Source organism: Acanthaster planci, linkage group LG05 (assembly GCF_054643075.1).
Source record: "Acanthaster planci isolate LZ-2023a linkage group LG05, COTS_SCS, whole genome shotgun sequence".
Taxonomy (NCBI): Eukaryota; Metazoa; Echinodermata; class Asteroidea; order Valvatida; family Acanthasteridae; genus Acanthaster; species Acanthaster planci.
The window spans coordinates 365,118-388,816 of NC_141781.1; the positions used below are offsets into that span (position 1 = coordinate 365,118).

General features: G+C 39.1%; 1 protein-coding gene across 5 annotated transcripts in view; it reads left to right on the plus strand.

Moving 5' to 3' along the window:
* The first annotated feature begins 10,994 nt into the window (after positions 1-10,994).
* LOC110984738 (gastrin-releasing peptide receptor-like) overlaps positions 10,995-23,699 on the plus strand; it is a 39,438-nt gene continuing 26,733 nt past the window's right edge. For 3 of the 5 annotated variants that reach the window (XM_087137001.1, XM_022245206.2, XM_022245205.2), the window contains exon 1: positions 10,995-11,191. The gene's annotated coding sequence lies outside the window, so the exon portion shown is untranslated. Of the gene's footprint in view, positions 11,197-19,541; positions 19,680-23,699 lie in introns of those variants that run through there. The other 2 variants (XM_022245209.2, XM_087137004.1) reach the window with 2 other exon arrangements.

Consider the following 23,699-nt stretch of genomic DNA (forward strand, 5'->3'; position numbering starts at 1 on the left):
AATGAAAACAGGTTGTCCAGCACATCAGCATTATTTATGGTGCTAACAATAACACGAGAAACTCGCTCCAAGGCACCCTAAGATTATGTGATATAAACTTTAATTTCATGCATATTATAACAACCACATCTTCAAGCGATGTTTAACCAGATTTGGTGATTCACTTAAATGGGGTGATCGTTATGAATTTGTGAACACCGTCTTCACACGGGTGTTTTAATATACCCTAATTTTGTGAATAAATGAAATGTGTCATCGTTTTGAATTGTGTTCCCGTTCATAAAATTGCTGCCACTGATGCATAGCCACGATCAACGATGTGCATGACTGCTCATTCTGTGTGGATTTGTACGTTGAAGTGTTTATACCTGACAAATTCTAACCGTTGAGGTCTCGAATAAATTAAGTTTATGCGTCACAAAGAATTCGATGTTACCAGCGCCCTGGGGTGGAGTTGTGGGTCGGTCAAATCCATAAATCGGGACCCGTCTCAAGAGAGCAATCATTGCCAAGCGGCTACGACTATTCCGTGCAGCGTATGAGTGGCAAAAAAACGAGATCATAACCACCAAGAAATTCGAAAACAGTTGCCCATAAAGCAGGGCCTTATCAAATGAAGAGCATTTATTTTAACCATTTTAGACGTTGTAGTTTCAGTTTGTGTGCTATGGTTTGAAAGGAATAGTAGCTGTAATGTCTAAGCTGTTTTGAGAAAAGATCTCGAAAATATTGACACTAAACGGGCACAGGATTCTTCCTTTCAAATGAAAACGTATAAACAAAAATCAATGTCACAAAAATGAGTTGTTGGTATCAATGAAGGAAAACTGACGATATACCAAACCCATGAGATGACCTGGGATGATTGCATCGTCTGTTTTTACTCCCAGTTGTAGCACAGAGCCAGGACCGTGAGATTTCATGACGTTAGAGTTCGACTTTGCTTAGACAGGTTGATCATAAATCTTCAATAACTCTTATGCCTTGTTTGCGAAATCTGTTTCGGGGATTTTACTGCGCATTAGACCGATCTTTATTGACACGTAACATGAGCTAGACTCGCCGTAAGGGCTTTTCTTTCTGACGGGAAGTAAGGCCTTTAATCACTGTTGCCATCCAACTAAAATGAAGGTGATGTCGACTCAAGGATTGCTTGATTTCTCCTTGCCCTGTCTAGAAGACAGACTTGATCAGGTTGTCTTTGAAACCAGCCTTTCTGGTATTTGAAAAGAAGAGATCTTTCGGGAACAAGTGCGCACGTGGTCGGCGTATGGCTGCGCTGCAGTATGGCACACGCGTCCTCGTGTTCCGGATAGCCTCGGACGCGGTTCGGTCGTTGGCATACACTATTGAAATACTGACATTCCCAATGAACTATCCTGGGTGGTTAACGCCAACCAGTTATATTTTAGACTAGTATAGTATGAAGGTTTAAGGTAACGTTCTAACATATACAGATCAACTTTGACCTGCACTTATAGTGTTTTATTGATTAAACAGGTCAATCGGGCTTTTAAAGAAATCATAGACGTAGAAAATTTGAAGAATACAACGCCATGTCCTGCTTAAGTTTGAATGTTCAGGTTTTTATCTCTTTTGAATAATTAACAGCAGTTTATGTCGTAATGCAGGTTTTTCTTTAAATGTTTATTGACCCAAATACAAACATTCCGAACAAAATGTCCCGGCTTTGCATCACAGCTCTTAAACTCAAGGTACACGCAGCAAGCTTGATATCTGGAAAATTCCCGCTGCAAACCCTCCTTCATAACAATCGGTCAATAATGTAAATCCTGTGTTCGGCACATTTTGCTCAACCAAACCTTTGTCTCTAACTCAGTCCCACAGGTAAAAGTCACCAATTTTTAAGTTCAGGTAAGAAGCCATTATCTCTAACAAGAATTGAAGTAGCTCACCCAATATTCGGTTATCCTGTTGTAAGCCGGTCTAATTCCATGTCGCCCCAGGCTAACACGAATTCGCTGTCCATTTCTCCGGTAGTTTAAACAGATATACTTCCCTAGTGCGTTCTTTGTCATCCTATATATACCTTGATTATTGTTGAAGAGACTCGAGAGATGCATTTTGTAGTTTTCTTTCCTTGCATCTTCTCAAATGTGAAATGATGGTTTCTTTATACTCAGACTTTGACGAATAAACATGATGGAAAAGAGAGGAAATCATCAATTGGAGCTTTATAAAGGACTTTTCAATCTTTTACAAAATTCGGTTGCCAATTTAGTTTTAATCGTGTATAAGGGGTCATATAAGAAAGCCAAGATTTAAAGTCCTCAATTTGTTTCAAAAACTTTTGCCATTTCCGAAGCAATTCATTAAGATAAAAGGCGTTAGCCGTACATTACTCATTCATGTCATCCGATTATCAACTAACATACTGTACCTGGTCTTGTTGGCGATTCTTATAAAAGAACAGTCATAGTTATAAGTAAAAGTACTACTCTCCTTTCTGGTTCCTTATAAGTAGTAATCCGTTAATTTTTTAAGGGTAGCATGGAAATGAACTGAAGAGCGTTCCCTAGACCACTTTGTCAGGTCGTGTCAGGTGCATACTTCATTTGCCCTTTGATCAGTCACGTTCATTTTAAACATATGTCATCATTATATGGCAGATTAATTTTAATGTTTCTAGAGTGCTGTGCATTGGCATGTCTCCCGGCTACCTCTTAGACGCCGTGACTTGACTCCTAAATACGACGACTGATGTCGATGACGCCTGCTACGAATTAAAAAGTTCAGATAAATGCTGGACTCTATTCAGCCATCGTTGACATTTTGATATTATTTTTAGATTTTTTTCAAATAAAAAGGACCTTTTAATGAGTAAAAAATCCCGCCAGTTACCAAGTTTGTAAAAAAAATCTTCAGCTGTACTAAGATCATCATCATTAACCAATGGTAAAGGCAGCAAGTATGACGTCACACTATGCGAGTAGAACATGATTCAAGAGACAAATAAAACCAGTGTATTTTCAGCAATTACAGAGAGGGTGGTTTTCGATTTGTCATCAAACAATGGCAGTTCTTTCGACAAAGATGAGCAAATTGAGCACAAACGCGGGAATATTGAACATCAAATACACCCAAAATATGTGTCGAGTTGTAGTATGAATAACAAGGCCTTTTCGTTCAACTAAGTCTTAGTCTAACCTCAACCATGTAAAGTTTTAAATCTTACTCAAGGCCTTTTCATGTTCACGTTATTTGTCCAACCATTTAGGACAATCACCGCCGGTTGTTGACTTTATGTTATTATTTTACCAAATAAGGAGCCCGGAGCCTGTGGTTTGGAGTCCTTGTATTCAATAATACTTTTCTTGCCAAGTAGTCGTACAATGCAATGCAATTTCCGTTTGCGAGATCTCACTCCATTTACTTATCCTTCTCGTCCATGTTTTCTCTGATATTGCCCTGTGTGCCTCGGACCAATAATGCCACAACATCATGTCAACCGTCGACTACTACTGTTTCTCCGCAATTTAATAACAGGTCCTGTCCAACCATTCCATGAATCATGTCGTAGGCCTCAAACGTAGACCTTGCATCCAGCCTTCATTTTGTTGGAAAGGTAGTTTGAGATTTGATGTTATTACACGTGTTAATGCTGCAAATCTGAAATCAAATACAACCCCATGTTCTTTAATTGGGTATTCTCCTGGTAGTCCTGACATTTGGAGCATCATCAATCATTTGAAGTTGTTGTTGCTCGTTTGTTTGTCTTTTCTTCCTTCCTTCGACTGAGCCAGCCTTTTAAAACTAAGTCTTTTTGATAGTGTAAAAACCATTAGGAATGAATGTAACTATTGTACATGTCACTGACCTGAGCCAGTGCATTAAGCACTCGAATTTCCTTCGGTACCGTTGAGTATGTAGGTAAAGCATTTTGCCACACCGTTCTCCGCTGCTCTTTCTTTACTGGTAAACATCCTAGTGTATCAAATTATGGGAGTGAGGGGATGTTTCTCAAAAAGGTAGAGGTTAAACTGTGCTTCAGTTTCAGAAGATGAAAAGATGTTCCACTGTGTCAATCCTTGTGGCAATCTTTTAGTCAAGTTTAAGAGAAATCGTGGCCGGCCCTTTCTGCACAGTCAGATCCGTTTTGAAATAATGTACTTAACAATGCGCTGACAGGGGCGTCACTAAGGGATTATGATATCGTTTGTCAATTCAACAGTCAGCAATATTTTCAAGGATTGTATTTTTCATTCACAATCGTTCCCGTTAAGTTCCATCGCCAATTTGTATTGCAGCATACTGATACTGTAATATCCGTGTTTCTGGAAGGTGCAACTAACCAACCTAACATGATTTTATCGAAAAACGAAAGAGTATAATTGAACTTATTCCACAGAGGCAACAAGTGAAATTGTGTGCGCATTTGGAAACAAAACCTTTACGGTAATTCGATAAGGACCACGCAGAAAATTGGAAGCAGAGATATAAAGCTTCCAAGATTTTGTACCTACTTGCACCATCAAGAAACGTGATTCTGAACATAAGCTGTAGATGTATCTTCAGAACAGGCAATTGCAATCCGTTTTGATAAAGGCCACTCTTCAGGTTTTTGATCACCTTTACGAGGATGAAGACCCGCGATGCACGCGATCAAATTTAAACATTACAACGCCATAGTGACGTTTAACTAACCAGCTGTAAGTGATGGAAAAACCAATAAAATTGCTTCCACACTATGCAAAAAATGAGTGCATAATTACATAATTTCCTTTAAAAATTACTGTGGTTTTCTCTAAAGCAAAGCAAAAAGACAGCAAAAAGAAAATTATCTCCTTTAATTAAAAAGGCGCGGGGGAATTCTCGGGAAACAGAACGTGTCCTAGAAGTGTTGACTTCATGTGCAATGTGCAGTAAGACTTTAACCTTTACAAACCACTAAGAATGTGTTTATCATATTGAGAGCTCAGCAATACGAACCAGTTTTACTTTGCATTTTCTAGTTACTGAAAATGTGAAATAATTTATTCGTAATCAACACAGTACAATAACGTTTGCTCACCGTTTCATCAGCCTACCGTTTAAAGCAAATTTCAGAGGTCTCACGTGAGGATTTGTTAATGTAACCATAAAATATGTTCTAAAACCTGTACGAAATATTTAACTCCAATATCTTTGCCTTTCAATTGGTATCTCAGATAATTGGTTTGAATTAAAATGAGAGCAATACACGGTTTTCGCACTGAGCTCAACATAAACACAGATGTGGTTATTCACACAGCTTGTTTACGTTATTTATCAGTTATGCACGCGTGTGCTCCCTTTTTCGCATATTAGAGAAAAGTTGAACATTACCTGTCAATGATAAGAAGGTCCCCTTTTTGTTTTTCTCTCTTAACACGTCTCGTTTATCTTGTTCGAATTTTTCCCCGTTTTACGGCGTCCTAGGATACAGTGTTTTCTATTGTTTAAATGAAAATTCCCAACCACGTTTATCCAGCAAACAATAATATTTTTACTTCCTTTTCAACTTTTGTTGGTTTTTTTATTGGATTTCGTGGTCCTTTTCCACTCACGTTCGGTAAACTTCTCAACTTTGACTACATAATGAAATCTATATTAAATTGTCCGGCTATTTATTCAACTAACAGAAAATCTATCAAGGGGCAGAAACCTTAAGGGGAATTATGCACAAATACGAACATTTCATTTGCTGAAAAGGTAAACACAATATATTGGCTCAGCATTCAACAACCTGTCAAGAGTGTAATAATGACTGGATATCATAGGCATAAAAACCTGCATCGACTGTCAACATGTGCAATATTGTTACCCTATGCACGCCTGGATATAAGATACCGACCCAGTTACTAACTCTTCGACTTACTACCCGGGGCTCGCAAAATTCATACCTTGGAAAAGACATATACTCAAAAGACATATCTTCTCGTCCAGAATAATAAAATATACATGTATCCATGTATAACCAAGACATGGTTTAAATGAAGCAGTCCACTACCACAGTGTCAAAGACAGGAGGCCCAAAATCCTGTTCTAAAAAAATCACTTGAAGTTTTCAAAAAAAGTTGGTGAAATCTGTCTCTTTCAGTTAGGACGGTTTCACAACACTAATAAATTCAGAGGTTAAGGTTGTTAGGCTATAGGCAAATATAGTGATTTAAGTCTGAGAGACTATTTATTCTGTCACACTAGAGAAAGGCTTAACGACCTTCCTTAAATATACACATTCTAGAAAGATGTTTTCAAACAAGTGACCTTTCAACAAAATTTTATCTCTTAGAAAATACCTAATTTGAGCAATGTGTAACCCCTAACAGAAGAATCTATGAGGCCGTCGATATAGTCTTGCAATTATTTACAGCGACATCCATGGTGTTTGACATCATGTAAACACATAAGCTAGGTAGAAAACAAATTACATGCAGTACCGCTCTCGAGTCCTCTCTCAAAAAGCATGCAGACACATAGCTGGAATTTACTGTTCGAAAGCTTCATGCACGTGTAGCGATGGATGTTTGAGGTCAATGATTTCAGACGACAATGTTTCAAGCATGAAAAATTCTGGAAATCATCAGAACGTATTTTTCTGTGACACCAAATGTGGTCACGTGGTTGCGTAGTTCAAGGGGAAATATAGTGTCAGCTGATCAAAGGTGCACTGGGGCTTTTGGACGTTTTATGTCCTTGGATAATTTCACGTTTGATAATTAGGGTTCTTGTTTTAAAGAAGTATTCCATACGTCATCAGTTCAATTATGCATAGCAGTGGTTTCTTCAGCTTGTACTGCAATTCCATCTCCTTACCAAGTCTTGTAGTGGAGTAAGAAATCAATGGCTAAGCACCTGGGAAACTTTGCCCAATTTCCCAATATTTGGCGACATCAAATTCGCTTTTTTCCAATCTGAAGCTCAAATACAATTGCAGACTTTCAACAAGTTGTCCAAACACTCTTTATGAAGTCGTCACTGTCTTTTGCCTTTAGAGAAAGCAGCACGAAGCCATTTGGATACTGGGCGCGATGTTGCATGACTGTGGAGACAGCCATATTGTGCTTGGTCCATAGAGCGTGACAGTCGGCAGCGGCAACCAGGTGACGAATACGACTTTAGGACGGCAAATAATGTCATCATGCAGAGTTAAGAAATCGTCAAATTAATCGCCGATTTATACTCTGTGCGACACCGAACGCGACCAAGAAAGCGAATTTGATGTCGCCAAATATTGGGAAATTCGGCAGAGTTTCCCAACCTTTTGAAAATTTGCAAATGGGGAACTTGAGGTGACCAATTCGCATTTGCTCTCCCGTCGAGAAAAACTGAAGTGGGCTTTTGTAGTCAACGTTGATGTAAGTTTTTTCACAAATATTTGACGAACATTTTGAGACTTTCGTCTCTTGCGGGATTTGTTGACGAGCGAAAACTGTGGCCGTAGACTTACTTTTCGAGGAGTACTTTATGTAAATACCAAGTCTAGGTACACATCCCTTGACAATGGGCATGTCAACTAAGATACATAACTATAAGTTGCGGAAATGATATGTCGATACCAAAAATGTGACGTCAGATCAAATATTCGCATATGATGCAAGATATGGGGCGGAGAGTCCCTCCCCCGCCTTGGTGTTGGTCATTGTTTGATCGGAATCTCAGGAATTCTTTTCAGACTTCAAGGGGGGATGAGTTAGGTAACAATAGTTTAGAGCGTGTATAGGGATTGTGTTGGTCATTGTTTGATCGGAATCTCAGGAATTCTTTACAGACTTTTAGGGTGTGTGTGTTAGGTAACAATAGTCTAGAGTGTGTATAGGGATTGGATATGGGGGGGTACCCATCGGCCCCGTATCGTGCACGGTATCAATATTCGTGATGAGAGATTGCGAAAGTTAAACTCATTTCGTTGTGATATTTCGTGGCGTTAATTCGCTTCGCTTTCGAAGGTCGTGTTATGTATGTGGTTACACATAAGCCTCTATTGGTCATTCCCCAATGTACAACTTTCAACTCCCAAGAGTGCAGTAGCTTCCTTCAGTTGAGAAAAAAAAAGTCACTATTGGGATTCATTCATAGTGAAAGAATTTCTCGAGAGATGAAGCGACGGGCGATGAGAAAACCACCGATATGGATTACTTTTCGCTATATGTTTTTTGTAAGTGATTTTTTCTGAATATGGACGAATCGCATTACCTCCTTGATCAAATTTCTTCTGGAATTTGAATCAACTATTTGTCAGAAGGTATGAAATGGTCCCAGGCAGTTGGCTTGGAAACATAAAGGTCCTTCCAGCTCTCTTGGCAAGGAAGGTATCTCACCTTACCAGCTTTTGAAGTCACACTAAAATGTCCATATGCTCAGTCGTTTCATTCTAGCACATTTCGTTTGGAGTCGTTTTGTGTCGATTGGCAATGGGTATTTTACATCTTAGTCAGGACAGAAGTTAAAAAAAAAAACCCGAAAAATATCAAGTTATGTTCGAAAATGATTGGATAACATGATACGCAAAGTTGTAATGCGAGCTGGATAAACTATCAACTTGCCCGGAAGGTTATTTTCGCGGTTGTAAATTAGTTAGCTCAGACTATCTCGATCTATCACGCCTTTAAGATTTGTTCAAAACAAATGATAAACCATCTTCATGAACAAAACTTACGAACATATAGAGGAATAAAGATGATAGTTTCGTACTCGGTAGCTGCAACTTAACTTACACACAGTAGAGAAAAGTCCTTAAAATAGTAGTCCTCCTCGTTATATTTTAGCATGATAAAAAGTTAATATTTGTTTGAGGTATAAATTAATCGCCTTGTTCGTGAATGGAATTTCTTACATGTTTGGAAGTTCAATCAGTTAAATCGTCCGATTAAGGTCACTGCATTTAACCAAAAGCACCTGCTGTAACTTGTAACCAATAGAGACGAAGGTAAAGTTCCTTTTAAGTAAGAATTTGGTCTTTTTTAGGAAAGATGTATATTTCGTGGCTTGGTATAAACACTGAAACTGGTCACTAGCCGTAAGTCAGCCGCTATGAAGTATTTATCAACAGCGGGCACCAACTCCAAATATATCGCTTGACTGGTTCCCATTGCCTTTTATAGATCAGTTTTATTATTAATAAACGACGAGGACCAGCTCTAAATTGGCTGACTGGTTCTCCCTTTTGGGGGCCGGTGGCTGCAATTATTTAAAGGCAATAATTATTTTAACTGCACTTAAGGTAGTTGGTGCTTCAACTTAGAATTCATAAAGATTGGATCTGTTCAAATTTAGAGACTGGCGATTATGACAAGCATTATTTGCACCCCATTGAAGGACACCCTTCCAAAATGTTTTAATATGCGTCATACCGTCCCATTTATCAACAATAACGATCGAACCCTATATATATTCATTAATTTCAAACAATTTCCCGACACGAAATGCTGACCCAGCACAGCAGTTTTAATCAGAGAGGTAATCCCATGCTACTTGTATATCTTTTTTGAGATATAAAGTAGGCCCGTGGGGGGGGGCAAAAGTGGGAATTTCTTTATACAACCTTTTGTGGTCTTTCTCAGAGGTGGAGGTATATTTGGAGTCTTTTTACGAACTCTTAGAGGGAAAGACCATGAAAGGTCCTAAATCTTGCTTTCTTTTTATTATTTTTAACGTAAATAATACTGTCATCTTTTAGGGAGGAGACACGCCCCCCATCCGCTAATGCGCTGATATGCAGTATTTTTTTTATTAGTTCACCTATTACCTACTGTTTTTCACCTTGAATTAACGTCCTTGTGCAGAGAAAGTTGACGAGGCCTTGCCACTATATCCTCGAATAATTTTAATAATGATGGGAATTTAATTTGTTTAAGTGGCGTAAAAAGCCAACGATGTCATCAGGTTTGACAATTCAGCACGCAAATAGTGTCAAAATTAGTCTATACGAAGGAATTTGCCGTCAGCAAAATCTACCTGTTTGCTGTTACGATATCGAAAACTGGCATCATGTTTCTTACTCCGGCTGAAAGACGTGCGTCATCTGCAATTCAGATTTTTGGAGTGGACCAGAGGAAAATTTAGTACAGTAAAATCTGACAAAACCTCTTGACACAATCACATCAAGTGATGTCATAGGGCTTTTGCGACAGACATAGATGCAAGGTAAAATTAACACTGATATGGATGCCGGTATGCAATGGAATTTTAATGACCCTGTTCCAAGATGTTGTTCGACGATTGTAGTAAAATTCCTTCCGGTTTAAAGTAATCTCTATCACGTTATCTCCGTTTAGAGGAAAGTTTAAAACGCTGTCAGACTGGTACCCTTTTCTTTTCAATCATGAGAGTGACTTCTTACAATTCTTATGGACAGTCTGTGACAAGGATTCTGCAGTAGACAGTGTGTAGGAAGTCGACAGTAAACGACGGATTGACGGATGGATGAATGCATAACAAACGAAACTGTAATCCTGTATTGGCTTTTGACGTCAAGTTATGCGCTAGTAACACTTCATGAGAAGAAAGATGAATCATTAATTACTCCGGGTAAAAGTTTCCACCCCACAAAATAGACATAGTGTGATGACGAGATGTTAGTTATTACCACTATCGAGATTAAAGCAACTGGATGGTAAAGGTGTGAAAAACCGTAAATAGATCTTTTCTGAAGAAAAAAAAATTAGAATGGTTAAGACACAGCTGCCTGAAAGACATGTCCGTCTTGCAGTCTAATGAAGTCCGAAAACATTGCGTGTTGATGGAACACGCTTTTAGCAGGATTTCTTTGCCATGCGGCAGTCAATACTAATTGGTTTGCATGGAAAATTTCTAAGAACAGGCTTAGGTTAAAAGAAACTGATTTATTAACCAACTGTCATACTTTTCCAGAAAAAAAGACTACTGCTTTCCCTGAAAAATAAATTAGGCATGTTTTCCCTATGAGGCGCTGAATTAAACAAACGACTGAACACGCGCCCTCTTTAGTTTGAAATTTGTACAGCCCCTCAGACGCGTAAACTAGCGTAGTGACACACTACGCACACTGTAGTCGCTACTGCTGGTTAGTTGCTTTGGAGATCTCAACCTGGACTGCAGCGTTAGACCTAACTCTCCCCTCGCAGCTTTCGGAGGCGACTAGTTTCCTTGCCACATCATAGTTCATTCTGTTGCAACGCTGCGCACGTTCTGGCTCTGGGCGCCTCAGACCACGCCATCAATGAATTCAGTGGTAATGTAAATCATTTGAACTTTTCTTTTACAAGTTGGTCTAGAATTCAGGGATGTACTGCAGTCATACGAGTTCTTTAAAGGTTGCTGTTTTGCTTTGTCTAGTCTTTGAGACCTAACACTTAATTCTTCGTGGTGAGTTGCACATTTAAATTAAGCCACACAATGAACAACATTTTCTAGCCAAACACAAGCTGAGTAGAAACTGATGCTAGTTTTAAACTTCTCGTATCGGAGCGGTAATATATTACGTTCACTGCTCAGAAATCGGCAATATTCCCTTTTGCCATTTTACATTTTGTTGAGAATGTCTATACAGAAATTTACCTTTCCTTTATAACAAATTTTGCGTCATGACGTCAGTAGGGGATACGTCGATTTAAAATAAGGGAGATTCGGACAGTAGTTCGGGTATTGCTTGAAGTTCGGACAGTATATTGCATGAAAGGCTTAAATGCGGAAGAGTGGTGACCCCATGCATGTCTGTAGGATATCATAGAGGTTAGCCCATGTTAGCCCATGCCAATGATCTGCTTATTACCAGACAACCTCCCACATTTCCTACCTATTACACAGTATACGTGTATATTTCAGATCTCCGTTTATTATTTAAGGCGTCTCCATTAGGTTGGACTTTAAAATTTGAACAACTCGTACATATATTCCTCTTTAGCAATTGTCCACAGGTTGATTTGTGGAATATTAAATTATATTTTGATCGGCAACAGATTCAGTGGATAATTCTACAACCGTGCTGGTTAATTAACTTCTCACGGATGGTTTTTACTCTTTTTATTAGCAAAAGCTTGTTTGAGGGAAGTTCTTTTTCCTTCAGTTTAATTTCTGTGTTTTTATTTTAATTGGTTATTAGCAGATCTCAATCAAATCATACAGTGATATGTATACATTAAAAGGCATATAGAGAGACCACATACCTAGCTAGACCGATTTGAAGACCAATAACATTTGTATTTCTTAAAACATAGTTTGATCCCTAGTTTTTCGACTGAAACGTTTGTCATCTATTTAACACCTTTCGTGGGTCTCGATGTTACATCCCTTTCATTTTTTGAAGTAGTTTTTGTGTAAAAAAAATAATGACAAGAACGTGAAATGTGATGTATAAGCAAAGTCCGGCAGAGTACCGGCATAACGAGTAAGAATGGATGTTTGAAGGCTGTTTATTAGGATGGGGGACTGTGAAATAGTTCGTGTTTGATTCCATTCTCATCAACGGATCATACATACCACATGCAGAGATTCTTGAAAACTGCCACCTTTTCCGGTTACTTTCTGATGTCTGTTTTGTGATAACATTTTTTAATGGGAGGGGGTCATATCATCTGCCGTCGCGGAAACTGTGATATTCAACGAGATTTTCCAGGTGTCGTTCAATTAGGCATATGCAGGTGCTCTCGTGACTTTGTATTCGTTAATAGAAGTGAAGCGTGTCAATTGAATCTTACACTAGCCTGCCACAACTCGACCCGGCAAGCTACGCATGCATGCATTTCAGTTATTAGCCTTTCAAGCATATATTACGAGAGGGGAGTAACATTCCGTGATCAATTTAAATCTTTTCTGAAAAAGAGGGACATTGATTTCCATGATTGAAAGCAATGTGAATCGCTAGTATGCCTGAATTGTGGTTTTTATGTGAACAGCAGCGCCTCTCCAAAGAATGGGAGACTGAAATGCCATTTTCAACTTTGTGAAGTCTAAACCCTCAAGGGGAGTCACAGAGTGCAACATGAGAATAAGTGTTCAGAGATGATTATCGACTATAGCATTATACTAATACCGGAGGAATAGAAGTGCTTCATTTATTTTCCTATAAGAGTTTTGTAAGCGTGAGACCGAGTTCACCATGTACATTAACGCCTATGGCCTACAGGTGCTGAACCACCAGAGAAGTATCGTTATACACAGTCTCCTGCGATAGTGTATGTCCCGTGGAGAATTAGGATTGATAACAAAACTAGACCAACCCACTGATCAGGGTTAATGATAAAAGATAGCTTGAATTCGATTTTCATTTTGTTGGACAGTGATACTGTCCTAGTTTTTCTAGGGAATGACATAATCCTCTGGTAATAATTTCTAATACCTGCCTCTCTATATAAGGGCACAATAGTACACTTGAACTTCAGTGTAGAACGAATTTACGATATGCACTGTACCAGCAAATGCTGTCATTGTCCCAGGAACGAGTATAAAAACAGAGGTCAATGAAACAATTTGATAAGCTGTGAAATTGCTGAATATCATGGTCATTCACGTTATTGTTAATTACTGCAGATTCAAACACCAGTTTAAGCTTTTTCGAAATATTTTTATTAATTCCTACTATGCCGATAAGCGTAGTAGTATGTCAGTTAAAAATGAGTCAAATTTAGGTTTTAAACTATAATTGCATGTCTGCAGGACAATCCTGAAGCTAGGATACAGCGTTTTTCTTGAGAGAAAAAATAACTTTAAATAGAATTCACAACTTTCCCGAAGACTAACCTGACTTGTAATAGTCTCATCCCACCATTCCAGGCGGACCCTTTGCATAAATGCGGCGTGGGTCACAATTACCTGAAATCATTCGAAATATCGTCATTACAGGTTGATTCCGTTTGAAATATTTATCGTAGCTTTTCCAGTGACTAATTAACCCTATAAAAGGGAAACGTCACACGGGGCAATTTGCCATGTACGAGCAATTACGGCCTTCATTATTCTGCCTTCTGCATACCTGGAACTGTACTTGCTACATACTGTACCAGAACCACATTCACAATTACTTGAATATTAAGACATCTGGATATCTATGGCTCATTTGCGATGATGCTTTTTAAGCATCACCCAAGTTAAGACACCCCCACGAGATCAATCAATGATGAATTAAGACGATGCGGTTTCCCTTCCCGTCGCCGACTGGTTGTATGATGTTAAGACATGTTCGTACAAAATTCAAGATGTCCTAAGTTTTCTCATTCTTTGACCTGTGTGAAGGCTAGTGTTACGTGTTGATGTATTCAAGACGGTAAATTACGAACTTACAGTCCCGAAGGAAGGTTACATGCGACACAAAGGCGGCCGCCACAAATACGAATTTGTGTCGCCACGTCAAACATTCGCTCTGGGAATTTGAAAAAGGTAAACGAGTTACATCTGTGACGGACTTTACCGCAAATGTTTTTGACTTCTAACTTGCTCCGCACTTAAGTATGCACTGGCCTTAAATGAGTTTCTGATTAGTTGTCTTATGTTAAGAAGATTATCGGCCCATCAAGAGCAAATAGTCTGGAGGCTTCGTCGGTCATTGTGAAGGACAGTTCATAGTGCCGAATTATTGATTTTTAGATATGAAAATTTCGAGGCCAGGCATTTCTGTTCCTCGCAGAATGTTCAAGGCAACATTTCTATTAAGCATCTGCAAGGATCGAAACGTCAGGATCTCTAACTTTTTATTTATATGTCCATGTTGCTGCAATCAGCATCAATCTGAAGCAGTTTTGTATTTTAAATTTCTGAAAATTAATAACTTATCTTTCCTAGGGGTTCGAAAACGTTCTACACTGATGTTCTGGGTAGGCCTACTATACCGTAAATCGGCTTTGTTTGTAAACAACACACAAAAAACACACATTGCTGTGGGGTTTACACCACGGACGTATATGAAAAACCTGGACTTGCAACGCCTTTGTATGAAAAAGAAGCAAACCAGCGGCCATTTTACCGAGCCGAATACAAAGGCGTGGGTTGGCTCCCTACTATTGACGTCAGGAAGAAAAAAGGCGGGCATTACCAGGAAAGCTTTGTATTTGGCTCGGTAAAATGGCCGCGAGTGGATTCAATGACTCTATAAGCTGATTAAGGGCATTGCGAGTCCAGATTTTATTATACACGTCCGTGGTTTACACCCTTTATAGATCACGTGATCTAGCGGACGCAATCGGTCTATATTTTGCACTTTGAATCTTTGCTACAGTTGTCAGTAGTATGCCGAAATACGAACACAGGCACCGTTTTCTATTTGTCATTTTAATTAATTATGTAAAATTGATAATAATAAGTAGAAAAGTTGTTCATGCTGTTGTTCTGTGTGAACAAGGAACACCAGTAATGTGCGTTTGTGGAGTTCTTTGGAATTATATATCACTTTCACTGCTCTTTGATATAGGCGTGTCCATTATTTTGAAATCAATTGATAACAGACGAGAGATGAAGTGTAGAAACAGAAAATATTGGTTAACATGTCACGTTAACAAGACATCGATGAATTTCAGTCTGGAACGGACCAATAAGTAATACAAATTAAAGGGAAATTTTCAACAGACAACTCTTTCACAGGGAGCCCGTGTATATTTCCTGTCCTAACCCAATTCCTGAGCCTAGAATATCTCTGGGTTTTTTCCGGTCTTCTACGTATCTGTAGAGACACAGGTCACAGTCATACGGCCTCTAACTTGCTCCGTCCCCCAAGGCAATGTCGACATGGGAGTTAATCTCGCATGGTCCTCACGGATACGATCCGCCTAGGGCAGGAAACGTGCCAAACAGGGGCACACAAGCATTTTTTCAAGAATGAAAATCTCGCTAATTCAATCGAAGTATTTGGATAATCGCAGCTAGAAATCCTACAGCGTTCTATTCATTCCTTGGGGTTGTTTTTACAATTCGAAGTAAAGGAGCCCCACGAAGACAAACGTCTTGATTTTGGTTTTCAGGAATTTGTATGAATTAATTTCATTCAAAACTAAATTAAATTCCAAAATTTCAAAACGGATTGCCGTCGTTCAATAACATCCTGGAATGTCTTTGTACTTTCCGCATTTACATATGCTTTAGTACGAACAAATAATTGTTTGCATTACAAATGGGCTCTAATCAGTACATGTACATTGTATTGATTGCTTTAAATAGGCCGCAGGTTTGCATTATCGCCCTGAAGTCTCCGCTTAATGAACCCTTTGTTGTCGTCAGAAATATTGTAGTCTGGGACCTGCGGTAAGAGTTGTCTGTGCGATGTTGGTACAATGAAAACATATCTAATAGTTTTACACTTCAAAACAGATTCTATGCCGAGTACATATCCCTTACACCATTACCACCCGCACACCAACTTGAGTGTTAGTGAGTTTGTTTCTGCATTCAGTTGGGGACTTTGAACAATAGAGGACAATAAGGTCCCCAATTGACAGAGGTTCCCTGATTGACAACTGTGTACAAAACATATGGGTGGTCTTCTAAAAAAGTTAAAGTACAAACAAAAGAGGAACAATAGGGGGTCCCCAGTTGCAGGCAAATACACACTTGGGTGTGTGTGTTTTTTTTTAGATAACTGTATGGGGTACACATAGACTGTGTGTACAAGAAATAAAACCTGTAAGAGGCCGAATAAATGCTCGGGCATGATTGGAAGTTGTTTTAGTAACAAACGTGGGATAGCCTATACGGCGTGGTCTCTGCATAGGCCTATATCAAAGTACATGTACACGTATTATGATTATCTTGTGGAAGAGACCCTCCGAAAACCATGAGTTTAACTTCACTCTGCGAAGTAAAACCTGCATAGATATTGGGTCAGGTTAAATTTGATGTCTTTCTCGCTAACCAAGAAATCTATAAGAAAGTTATGGTTCACTGTTGTCGTTTTGTACGGTCTTCATATCCAAGGTCGCTACAACTTTACTGTTCAGAATATGCTTCTGAATCAGTCCGGCCCTGTACAGTCTTCATTTCTAAACATTTAGTGGTGTTGATTCCTTTACACTCTTCGTAAGGAGTTCATTTATGAGATGTTCTATAAATGTAGAGCATAAGAGCAAAAACCACATAGCATTTCTTATGTACGTGTACATCATTAACTTGTAGGAAGGTTCGCCAAACGGCTGAGGCAGAGTCCAAAGAGACAGACCAATTACTGCAAATAAGAGTTAAAAGTCCCCCTCACGAAATTAGTAGGAACTTTATAATGAATTATTTTCATCGGTTGAAAACAGAACTGACAATAAGAGTAACAACAGAAATGACAGTCGGTTCCCCTTTCTAAAGTAGGTTAACGTCAAAACATTGCACACTGTCAGTGACGTATCCAGGTTTTTAGTCCAGAAAGACAGCTTAGGGTTTCTTTTCTCAAGACGAGGATTTTTTTTAAGAAAAGACTATTGTGCCCCCTCCCTCACTGACGTAAGGCCCACATATCCGCTCCTCTGTCTACTTTGGAAGTGTATACCCTTTAGGCATATCATCGCCCTTCATGACTAGAGTTCTACAATTTCATGTCGCGGAATTCAGTTACTTTACATTACCTCAATGAGTTTCATGTGTTTTAACTGATGCAGAGCTCCAATGCAGGAGAAGCACATAAAGATCTGTCTCAATTGTATCCTTTGCTCAATCATTACCCTTAAAAAGATGCCATCTCTAGTTTTATGAACCCTACCCACCGGCTTAACTAGTTTCTTTTCAGTGGTTGCAGTAATCCTATATTTTTGTACCTGCATAAATACTTTTAGAATGTTAAATTAAACTTCTTTGGATCTGGCGATCACGATATTGGCAGCTCTACTAATAGTTACGAAGGTATTGACCCTAAATTATCTGGTATATCTCCAGATCTCTGTACAGTTTATTAGCTTCGTTAAATTTCTCTACGCCCTTCCTACAAAGGCATTGTAGAAATGATGGTAAAATTTCCCTTTGCCTTCCGTCTTCGCTGCTTTCATTTTCAACATTAGGAAAGCCCATTCATCTTTGGAAATATAGAATGGCAGTAGCTGTTATTTCACAACATATCCAGAATATATTAAGCTCCCCTTTTTCTGGTTAACCCTACCCCCTAGGGTGTATGCAGAATCATACTGAAAACGGACGATTCAGGACTGTTCTCTTACATAGCATGTAGTCACGACGATAACCTTGCATTACCAAGCTCTACATAGCTCTTCCATACCTTGCAACGTTGTACACAATTTGTTCTTCGATATTCTTGGTAATGATCTTTCTTCAGCTTTGGCCTTTCTACTTTTATTTTGTACTTTATTTATTTAGCTGTTAGTATTACGACATTTGTCTTTGTGTCTATAGTTCTCTCTTGTATTTCTTCTTAAAAACGTTTGAAGTAATCCATGGTTGTTTTATAAAGTTCGCTCTTTTCTCCTTCAGCTTCAAACTGTTCGTGGAATTTTCATCAAGTCTCCCTTTCTCCCTTTCGGGTTTTTCTTCGCACCTTTCTGCGAACTTCTGTTTGCTTCTGGATTTGTCAATCTTGTTGCAAATGGGGATCAGATTTGATCGATAATATATAGGGAGACAACACATGAAGTGGCACACATCGTTTCGTTTAAAGGCTTTACCAGACTGAAAACAGATTTAGCTACAAAGATTGGTCTGTCAGTTGAGCCGAAAAAAAAATCCGTATAGGACTGAAATTGTGTGCGTTCATCACTTTGGGAAATCCCGTTAATTTTTTACATTGAACCAGGTGTCTTTTCATGCTGACACAATTTGGTAAAAATAAATGCAATATGTTTCACCGAACAGATAAGTAATCCTTTAATTTAGCACAACATAAAACAGAAGATGGTCTGTACTTTAAAATCATCCACAATGCTGCCTGTCACGGCTTAGGTTCAAAATAAAGCTACGCCATTTAAGCTGTAGATGTTGACACAGCGTGTTTTCTCAAGAAAAGACACTGCACTTTTCTCCTCACCCTGAATGTAATGGACAGCTTTAGCTGAAGTCAGTTTAAATAAAGACAATCACCTGTGAGATGATATTGGCATTACTTTTTGGAAGGCATGCACTTCGAAAATTAATCTTCATTTGAACTAAAGTAATCACAGCTATGAATTGCACAAGGCGCATGTTACAAGAAGCGATAGTCTTCATGTGTGATATTCAACTTGTAACACTTATTATCGTACCTTTAAGGTGTACGAAAGTTGTCTTGACTGTCAGCCTAGATTTCAGCTTGTTCTGTAATAGATAGCCTGGCGTTTTGTCACTGTTTACTGTGATAATGTGAACTTGGTGAAGGATGGCCAACGTTTACGTGAAAAAAGGTTCCGTAGATCCGTATTTTAGCGGCCGATCTGAACGATCGCCCGATCACTCTGCGCGACTGGTCGATCCTGCATGAAATCTCCGAAGTTAAGTGACGCAATCTTTGACAACCGTGAATTAAAAAAGAATGGGCGAATTGGCTGGTAGCAGAATTATTAACAAATTGTGCGAAGATCGAGCGATTATGCAGATCGACCAATCGCGTCAGACATAAGCCTACGTGTTTATGTATTTTTCCAGCAACTTGTTCTGTATAAGTTCAAGAACACTCTGCATTATTTTGTTGGTCGTTTGTGTGGCAGTCAAAATGACGGGACTACACGGACAGTAACACTATGCTAATGATTTCGCGCATTTATATTTTTGGTGGACAGTGTATTTGTAACACTTTCGACCGACAGCGATCTATCGCCATACAGCGCGAACCAGTGAGTATCAATCTTACCTTTGTGCACAGTGTACATAAACCATTGCAGTTTAGGTATCTCATCATCCTTGTAAATTCTACCTTTAATGGGGTAAGTTATAGTTGGCAATGCCAAAAACATCTAGAAAACCATATGGGAAATGGTTCAATGTTGGGAGTGAGTGAACACTCGAAACCACTATCGTAAGGGATAATCGTCAACTCTAACCCTGTCTTGATAACTTATAATCTCTCACGGCCGGGATATCATGTTACGCCACCCAAATCAGCGATTGGGCTATTTCCAGATATCAAGGAACCAGTACACATTTGTGGCAAAGAAAAAAATGAATCGGGGAAAATCAGGAATTTCTGGAATAAGTGCTTCGCTAAGCACAGTGTCATTTTGGGTCGGGGCCGATTCAAACGTCAAGCTGTAGATGGCAAATGCTTTTTTTGCCGGTTAACCCTTGATATTATCATTGGCACTACTTTGCAACGTAACCGTGATCTGCATGTTCCATCATAAACCATATTGGACAAGATGGGTCGGGGGGGGTCGGAGATACGACTGACCTTCCCTTCTATCGAAAAGTTCAACGTTCCAATTCTATAGAAAACTCTTAAATAATCATATCTGCAAGTATTGAAACTTCAGGTCCTCTAACTTTCCTATTTCAAAATCTCTTCCTTGTAGTCAGCAGGCTGTCTGCAGTAGTCAGCAGGCTGTCTGCAGTTTTTTGTTTCTGGAACAGTAATTTTGCACCGATGGTTTATTTTTACACAAGTAGGCCTATACTGATCACGCAACTGACGCCATATCACGCCCCATTTTCTTGGTATATCGGGGTTTCTGATTAGGCGATATAATGACAAGCTTTGAAAATGGGTAGGTTATGCTGCCCAGAAGTTTGGTTTTAAATGTGGAAAATACCTAACAAGTCCCCTTCCACCCAGACAGGGAAATTAGATTGGCTGTGAACCTATATCGGTTGGGGTATATGTGTTACCTTAAAAATGCAGACAAATTGATCAGACGGCTTGAGAATCAGTATTTACTTCAGGCTTCTCGTCCTCTTTAGATAATGGATGAAAACTCGTGACTTGGCAAATATTCTGCAACGTTTGTGTGACAGGCAGCCCCTTAACGACTTATAATGAGTTATACTTCACTCATGTTGATCAGTTTAGTTACCGGTGCCGCTTTTTTTTCACCGGGACACTATATTGCCTTAAAAAGTGAAAGTTATATTGATTACAGAACTCCATTGACTCTCCTGAAAAAGGTCATGAATTTCGAACAAACAAAATTTGAGCATTAAGTTCAGACAGAAGTGTTTTCATTTTGGGCGTTTTGGAAGTAACATGAGTCAGTTGGTCTCATTGCTGGTCCCACATGGTCGTCTCTTGGGTGAAAGTAGCAGTATCTCCATTTCCACTCTCTTCACTTAGTTATATCGATCAAGACCAATAAAATACCCTCCATAGGTCTGTTAGAGGAAAGGATAATAACTTCCTGTGTTAACCCAATGAACGTCTACCTTCCTGGCTGCAAGCATGCAAGCAGACTATGCAGGCTCACCACGAGCGTATAGCAAGCGCTACAGAGATTGTGAACACATGCAAACCACTCGATACGGTACTCCGCGCAACCAAAGGGCGGATACTGATGCAGGGTAGACAGAAGAAATCTCAAGAGGTTTATATGAATGATTGATGTAGCATGTGCACTTGAAGTTGTGATCAACATTGGAAGGCACGATTCCTCTTGTCAGTCTGATATTGCTGTCTGTCTTTTAAGTCGTTTCTTAATACCCTTATCATTCAGGTTTGTCTGTTTCGTCTCCCAGCTTTCTGCATCATGACTTTGCCCCAAAATACCTTACTTTCAAGAATAAACCGCCAGCAGGGAATGTGCTGTGCTTGTCTCTATAATGAAAGATAAGACACAAAAGTACCTGCATGCGGAAAACTTTTTCTGGCTCACGACTGTACCTTTGAAAAACAGTTCTAATTTGGCGCTGCAGTTTTCTTTGTTGTTAAAGCCTAGAAGTTTGGTCGTACATTGCAATTCGTTATTTCAATCTTGTTTTTGGCAAATTACATGTATGTGCGTCACTGTAGAAAGAGAAAAGGAACCCGACAAATAGAAGTCAGAAAGATGAAAGCATTAGGACGGATAATATCAAAGGGACTGCAGGGGCTCAGGTTTGATATCTTGAGACCAGATTTACACAACCAAACTAGTTAATAATTGTCAACGCTCGTTTATATCCATAATGTCCTACATGTGTACAGCTCGGCAGGGGATAAACACACGTCCTTAATAGGCACATTTATCATCCAACCAATTAATTGATGAAGTTAAAGTAGACGAGAAACCCTACAGACTGTAGACTAATGGTGTCATGTTGTCTAGACCTCTAGGAATACGAGTTTTCAATTTAAAATCGAGTTCTTTATTCTAAAAACGAGGTAAACTGAACAATCCTGTTAACGCGACAGTTTCAATTCAATTCAATTCAATTCAATTCAATTCAAGAAAACGTTTATTCCATTCTCTTTTTCGAAGGAAAATACGTTGATAATTAAGGGAAGAAGGTACGTAGAATTTGACACAATGGATAAGCTTAAGAAAGTACATAGAAGTTAAAGAAACTTGGTACATTGAAATTAACAAAGTGGATGTAAATAACTTTTTTTCAGATACATGTACTTAATGAAAAGAAAAGAACATTAGAACTTATGATAAGATAAAGAAAAGTAGTCCATGCACAAATGATAAAAGAAAAGAAAAAGACCATGAGGTTGTTGAATGATCAGAGGCTTGTAAAAACAGCCCTTAAAGTCAAAAAAAGTCTCCAGTTTCTGGTCAGGACCTGGCTCCAAAAGTGGTGGGGCGACGCGGATTTGTTTTTTTTACCCTCACTTTTTTACTGGAAATGATGTAGGCCTACGTGTACAATAACGCGCGATGTCCATCGCGACTAGACTACATGCGCACGTAACTCTGGTGCTACCAACATAAAAATAGACTGCCCCAGCACTTTTACTGTTTAAAAGCATTTTCAGCTTGTACATGTACACAGGACATAAGACCACCTTGTTTGTCTGGTTCCCAGATGTAAATGCACATAATTCAGAAATGATATCAGCTGGAAACGAGTGCCCAACTAAATGTATGGGGAATTACAGGGACTCCTTAACTGTACATATTACTCAACCGCAGTAGCGGGATTCCGGTCGATTAAGCAAGTTTGGCAGCTTTTGGATATCGTTTTTATCGTTTTTTTTTATTTTGCCGATGCGCAGGTCTATGGCGACGCGCGTTCTATACACAGAAACCAGAGACTTTGGGGGGGGGCCTAAGACAAAAGACAAAACAAAAACAACAGCACGACAAACTACGAGACAAAACACAGGACGGACAAAAGATAAAAGATATGACAAAAGCTGACAGCAAAAGGTTACAAGAATTGTAATATTTGATGACGACTAAAATAAAATTTAAAAAAGGATATAATAACCATAAGTACAGAAGAAGATTAAAGCTATGTTAAATAATGGGAAAGGAGGGCTCTTTAATAAGAGGTCTTAAACTGGCCTACGGAAGATTTCGTTCTGATGTTACCGGGAATGGCATTCCATAAACGGGGACCGAAAAAACGAAGGGTGTTAATTGAGTAGACGGTGCGAGGGAAGGGAAAAAGCATATTGTTATGGGATCTAGAGGAGTAACCGTGGATTTCATTGACCGATGCAAAGTACGAAGAAAACGTACTGGGGAGAAGATTATTGATGTACTTTAACATGAAGATACCAGTGTGTAAGTTGTTGATGTCGGTAACAGTGAGGGTGCCTAAACGTGCAAAAAGGCGTGCAGTGTGGGCCCGAGAGTGAGACAAGGCGCAAGTGTGAATCGCTTTTTTTGAGTGATAAGCAAAGTGTTCAATTTGTTAATCGTTGTGCGTGCCCAAATAATGTTGCAGTTTCGACCTAAATGTTCTGTGTACTGAGCAGGTAGGATAGACAGTTTCATTTT